General features: G+C 38.8%; 1 pseudogene; it reads left to right on the top strand.

The window, feature by feature from the left end:
- LOC129064664 (tigger transposable element-derived protein 1-like) overlaps positions 1–6,331 on the top strand; it is a 28,965-nt pseudogene extending 22,634 nt beyond the window's left edge.
- The last annotated feature ends 320 nt before the right edge of the window (positions 6,332–6,651 follow it).

Here is a 6,651-nt window from a genome sequence, read left to right on the forward strand (position 1 = left end):
TAGTTCTTCCTGGGGTTGGTATAGGCTTTGAGGAAAGAAATGTTGTCTTTCCTCATAAACTAGAAGGATTACATGCTGGTAGCAATTTTGTCTCTGAGGAGTAAAGCCAGGCAACAAATAGAAATGTGTATCAGAATTAAGAGAGCCCTAGCATGCTGTGAGCCCATGAATGCAGCTGGGGAAGAAATCAAGCCCTGATAAGGCAGGACTGAGAGAGAGGAACGGACCCGCAGTAAAGCCATTCATGTGACATCAGTTCCTAAGACATGAGGTTTTGATAATACTAATAGGCCACAGGGTGGGTCTAACCCCAGATTTTGTCGCTTGTCCCCTGTAGTTAGAATAGTGTCCCATTTATTTTCAAACCTCATAGCTCAGGATCTGTATCTTACCCACATTGCCTGTATTATGATCTTTTTCTGCACCCAGGTTAGACCTGAGGGAAAGGGCAGCCGGAAAGACTGCAGGGAATTTAAGAAAGGATTATGAGATGTGTGGTTTTGTTATTAGTTTCCAAATGGAGAACAGGGGCGATCCAGTACAAACTGAATAGAACCAGCTTTTTAGTTTTTACACTTACGGAAGCAGAATTAAGAGAAGAGAGTATATTTAGCGCTTGCCAGACTAGAATATAAATGGCACCTTTGACTGCCTCACACAAACATCATCATGTTTTATGATATCAGAGAAGTTCTACAGGGAATTTTTTTGATATTTCATATGCTAACATCTTCAAAGCTCTTGCTTAAAAATAAATCATGTGCATTGTTATTTTTAAAACAATACTGCTCTTATTTACCTGTACTCTGGCACGCTTTCTGGAATAAGAAGGGCCTGCCTGCATGATTCCAAAGGCGTCCAGATAAGGACATGCCTGAATGCTATAGCTGGCCGGGGTTGCCTGTAATGGTGTTAAAAAAAAAATCATCTGTGAATAATTACCCTAAAAAGCCATCTTACTGACTGAAAATGCATATGTTTTCTATTAATAGCTAGGGTTCCTATATTTCTTTTGGACTTAGAATATGGTAAACAGCATACCGTTTTAAGTAAATGATGTTTATTTATTACATAGGTCTTAGATTATTTGAGGAGAGAAAATACGTAGTTTTATTCTGGTGCTTCAAGAGATGATAGCCCAAATAAGGAAGAGATAAATATATGTAAGCACACCATTGGCTTTAAGGTCATTGCTGGCTGCTGGCACTGTGTCTCCATGTGTCAATTTCAGAGGAGATGTACTTCAGAACGGCTCTGTCACTTATGAATTGTGAGAGCCCTCCATCCAATTAGGAAACTAGAGCATCCAAAGACTCCCCACTATAATTAGTCAGCTCTGTTCAGTAGTCACAAAGTATAAGAATTCTCATTTCCTTTTTTAGCTTTCCACTAAATTGCACAAGTAAGCAGTGGTCTTGTTTTTAACAAAACATTTAATGGAAAATCTTCAGTTAAAAATAAAGCTTAGGAAAAAGGACTCATGGACATGGACAATAGTGTGGTGTTTGCTGGGGGAAGGGGGATAAAATGGGACTAAGGTGTAATGGGAAAAAATACAATAAAGATTATATCAAAAAAGAGAAAGAGTTAATGAAAAAAGAAAGAAAGCTTAAAAGCTAAAGCAAAATGCAAAATGCATGTCTGACACCTTATTTGCTGCACTTTGGTCTCTGGATTTCAAGTTCAAACAGATGGAGGTAGCCGTGTCAACACACGTCACTTTCAATTATTCCGGCTATGCTCACATCAGTGTGTGACAGAGAAGGGCACAACACCCAGGGCAGTAAATATGAGCCGTTGTACCCATTTTGGTCATATAAAGGTCAATGCCAGGCTGTGCTAAGAAAGGCAAATCATGGGCTCCTAATTTCCTGTAACTCGTATCACTGTTTCCGCTGTTCTCTTCTCCCAATTATTCAGCTATTTAGATGGCTGGCAATGAGATAAGTGAGCGATGAACTGAACATATTTAATTACTTTTCTCTGTCATTGGAAAAACTGATTTTCATCAAGGGAAATTAGACTTTCAAGTGCAATAATGAAGGAAGAAAAAAGAATGGCCTTTGTCAGAGTTTTCCCAAACAAACATAAGAAAAATTGTCCTTGCTTATGTGGATGGTTGAATATGAAATGAGTAGAGGTAAGATCATTATCTTTTAATAAAAATATTGGTGTAGTTATGTGCCTATGACAGATGGTATGTCGAATTGGCACCACCCAACTGAGACTATCTTATCCTCCAGTAGAGGTATAAACAATATATCCCAGGTTTTGACAGACTTATTTCTATTTCTCACTTAATATGGACCCCAGAGCACTCATTTCGATACAAAGACCTCCCTTTCCTTGCTCTCTGGCAAGAAGTCTCTGCAAAGTCTATTTAATTTGCTCCTCGTTTCCTATATGCAAATCAATTCTCCAATCAGTAATATATGATGATGCATCTAGACATCTTGTGTTACTATACTGGCTATCCCAGAATGATTTGGCAAGCAGAGAAAACAATTACACCAAATAGATAAAGCTATAGTTTTAATGAAAAAAATTAATTACAAGCACACGAGAACCACACACATTCAAATCAGTGTTTGCTCTGCTGTGTCCTGAGATGCAGATAGCTGGCAATAAGTTGACTGTCTGCACCCCATTCCTCATCGGAAGGCAGGACTCACCCCTAAGTTAATAAATAGCAATCCCATCACATTTCCCCCAGGGTTAGGTTATGCACATTTCTGCAAAGAGAAACAACTAAGGGATCTTTGCAGCTAATCTCAATTTAGTGGTGTCGATCAAGGGCCTTTCTGGAAAATACATTGAGTCTTGTAAATGACTTATTTCCTGGGCACGAAATACCTGTTTTGGATTTCAGTCCACTTCCTTTCTAAGATTTCTGGCTCTGAGGGAAGGATTATCAAAGGAGCGGGGTATAGGCAATGCCCTAACACTGTGGATTTTTTTTTTCATGGTTTAACTCTGCTGGCATCTTTTTTATGTTTTTCACTGCTTTCTTACAGAGGAATATTTGCCTATTTCCATCAGTGACTTTGAAAAAAGACCCAATTGCACAAGGCCAGCCCTTTTCCTGCCTTGTTTCTGAGGGTGAAACATCCACGGAGAGAACACTCACTGTGCTGCGGTCCTCCAAGGGCCGGCTCTGCCTCTGGAAGGAGGGCGGGTTCAGTATCTGACCTTGGTGCTTACAGTGCTGGCAGGTCTAGGAATATGGTATTAGGAAGCCCAGCTCTCTGCAAACATGAACTCTATTCTCCAATGTCTGCTTTATCTTACATTAAGTGATATATCGGCTCCCATACATTTACACTTTTATTTTATTTCTAAGTTAATTTGGAATTTGGATAGGGAATCAGTATATCTTTTAACAGAGTGTATATGTCCTGGATTCACTCCCTTCTGGGAGTAGTCAAAGCATCTCACTCCTCTTGCTAAAATAATACACATAGACACCAAAGTTTTCCGCTGGGTGGGAGCAAACTTGACTTGTTCCATTCTGTCCGAAGCCTATAAATCCTGGGACGATGGGCACCTGGTTTGCTCATTCTATGTGTAAGTCAACCCACTACAGAAAATGCAAATCAGTTGTAACAGTCTCTAACCCCAGTCCTGGGTGGCTTGGGGAGCAGATGTCCATCCATGGTGCATAACACACTTGTTCACACACACAAAGACCTCATTGGACAGGTCAAATTTCTAGAAGGAAAGGAATATTAGCCTCACTTCCAACTGCCCAAGACAACAGTTTTGCAGTATATTTTCAAAGTAAATAGCTGTATCATCAGTGAAGATTCTGTGAGGATATCAATCTTCTTGAATGTACCAAAACTTTATTTTATGTTACCTTATATAAAACATATCCATCCGACTGTTCTGTTCCAATCTTAACAAGTGACCTGCCTTGGTAATTCTTTCAGAGCCAACATATTGGTGAAACTGGCTGACATGTGGTTATAAATTTGACATAAATATTCCAAGCATCATCCACTCAGCTTTATGTAGACTCTAGAACAAAAAGAAATATTCCACAAAAATTAAATATGAGTAGTTTTGGTATTTTATAATGTCTAGCATTTTTCAGGTTCTGAACCTTTCCATCCTTGAATCATTTGAGTCACCAGAATTCAATGTCTTCCATTCTTGTCACTCACATGGAGGTTTAGTTTTGGAAAAGAAGAACTTCAGCCAATGGTTAGAAAGCTTTTTAACAGAAAACCTAGTGTAGCAGCTCTATTCCTAGGAGACATAGTCTCCAAAGCTCTAGATGTAGAACTGATTTTATAAGAAAAAGGATTTCCAGGGAGGGTAAAAGAAAATGAATTCCACTTTATCAATTCATAAGGGACTTTTGGTAAACTTTCATAAGGTTGGGGAAACCTAATTCTCTGCTTGCCTTAAGGGCATCTGCAGGATATGGGACAAGCATGGCCCTGGCTTTCTGAGAAGCACAATGGCTCTTGCCTGCCTGGCTCTGCCTCTGTGCCCGAACGTGCAACTCTGGCCTCAGGGTGGGTGGACAATGTCGGTTTGAGCGGCAGCTGTATATTGAAGGGCAGGTCCCAAATCCCGTTTTCAAAATATCATCTACCCAAGAACTGGGGTTTTTCCGGGACCTGGTACCTGCTCGGATATATATATCTAAATAATCCTAAAACTACAGTCAATGATGCTTTAAGATAAATTTACTCTCCATTTTAACATCTCAAAGAATGTGGAAGGGGATCCAAAATGCATGCGATGGAAAATAGTTTTTAAAAGTTGCTATCTGTATGCTCACCTCAAAGTCTCTGACATTTTCCATTTTCCTTGAAGCTTCTCACATTTTAGTCCCTCAACATGCGGTGGTGATGGTTGTTATGATGATGACAACAATGAAAATAATGAGAACGAATATAATGAAGTAACATTTGTTAGCGTTTATTCTGTACCATATTGTGTTCCAAGTGTTTTTATATGTGTTAATCTATGTTATTTTTTTAACCCCATAAACTTCTAATTCTGTCTCTCTGTCTTCCTTTCTCTGTCTACTGTTCTTTCTCAAGTCTCTTTCAAATTATAACTTTTAAATAACCTGGCTTAGTCTCTCGATTTTTTTTTTATCATTTCTTATTTTTACTCTTTTTAGACATTTTCCATATTCTTTATCACAGAAGATGCAAAGAAGTTTTTTAAGAACTAAATTCTCCTGTAGAGTGTCGGGATTGGAGGGAGGGATAAGGATTTGTGGCAGATTGAGAGCAGATTAATAGTTCTTGTCTCTAACATACAGGATGGGGCAAAAGTAGGTTTACAGCTGTAAGAACGGAAAACACAGAGTTTATTCTTGTATTGTAATTTATTAATTATTGTATTATTTTCCATATTATTTGCCCCACCTGTATATAAATTTCATTTAATTGTATTTTACCTTTTTAATATGCACAACATTTGGGGACATTTTAAATAAATATATTTATTTTCAGTAACTGTAATTATAAGTGCATTGGTATGTGGTATAAAGGTCCTGCCTTAAACTAGTTTTTAAATATCGGGGTCATGGGCCCTTGTTATAATCTGATGAAACAATGAGCCTTTACAGAAAATAGCATATGATGACAATTGCACAACGTTTCACCTGTGCAAGTTACTGAAGTGGAAATGTTTGCCTGATGTATAAAATGTATACAAATGTATTTTAAAATGTTTTTCTGATTCTTACTGTTTTTCACGCCATACAACTGTTTCTCCTTAAAAAGATTTAATGAAATCAATTAAACAGGGAAGAACATTTTCATTCCAACCTAAAGTAAACTTAAATAATAAGGCTGCTATTTGCCATGAATACAGTGTTGAAATGCTAACGAGATCTCTGATCTAACAATGATTAAGTTCCGTTTTGTTTTGTGCAGTCCTTGGATTTTGAGTCAGCTTAATGGCACTGTAGTGCTGAAATCGCTGACTCACAAAAGCCCGTAACTGAGAATGGAATGTGGGCTCCCATTGCTGACGCTGCTCTACAGTGACAAGCTCGTGTCAAAGGAAACCGGGTTTCTCCGATACGTCCCGCAGCGAAGTTATGGTCTAGCATTTGCTTTCTCTCGAAGTCAGTGAGATTCGATTTGGCAAGGTGTCTGCCAGTGACGGCTTCGTCAGCAAGAAAACAAGTAGGAATCCATGTTTCAGTGCTGGGTTGGCTGAGATAAGGGAACCGCTGAGGTTTGAGAGCGCTATGCGTCACGTCCACGTATCCGCAGATTTCTGTCTGCAGCCGGGTGAAGGATGCCTTGGGCCGCGCGGACTCCTCCAGTGTCCTCTTCCAAATGGCGGGTTAACCAAATAAGCTCCTGGGTGTTTTGGCAGCTTGACGGATGCTGTTTATGTGACCTTGAGCCAAAAGATTTATCTCACTTACGAAGCTACCTGTGCCCATCAATTTTGGTGCATCAGTGAAACTGTCCCTGGGCATTTTTTCTCAAAATCATGTATTTTATTTAAAAAGAGTAATAGAGATTTGTTTTTTAATTTAGCGATAAATGGCTCAAAGATTGTCCTCTGAAAATTCAGTATATTTTGTGTAAGAGAGGAGAACATTGCATTTAGTATCTATTTCCTGAGAAAACCTCTCAAAATGATGGGAGTTCAAAGGTCAATCAGATGAAC

This window comes from Pteronotus mesoamericanus, unplaced genomic scaffold (genome assembly GCF_021234165.1).
Source record: "Pteronotus mesoamericanus isolate MK-2021 breed Mesoamerican mustached bat unplaced genomic scaffold, CSHL_Meso_final contig_169, whole genome shotgun sequence".
Taxonomy (NCBI): domain Eukaryota; kingdom Metazoa; phylum Chordata; class Mammalia; order Chiroptera; family Mormoopidae; genus Pteronotus; species Pteronotus mesoamericanus.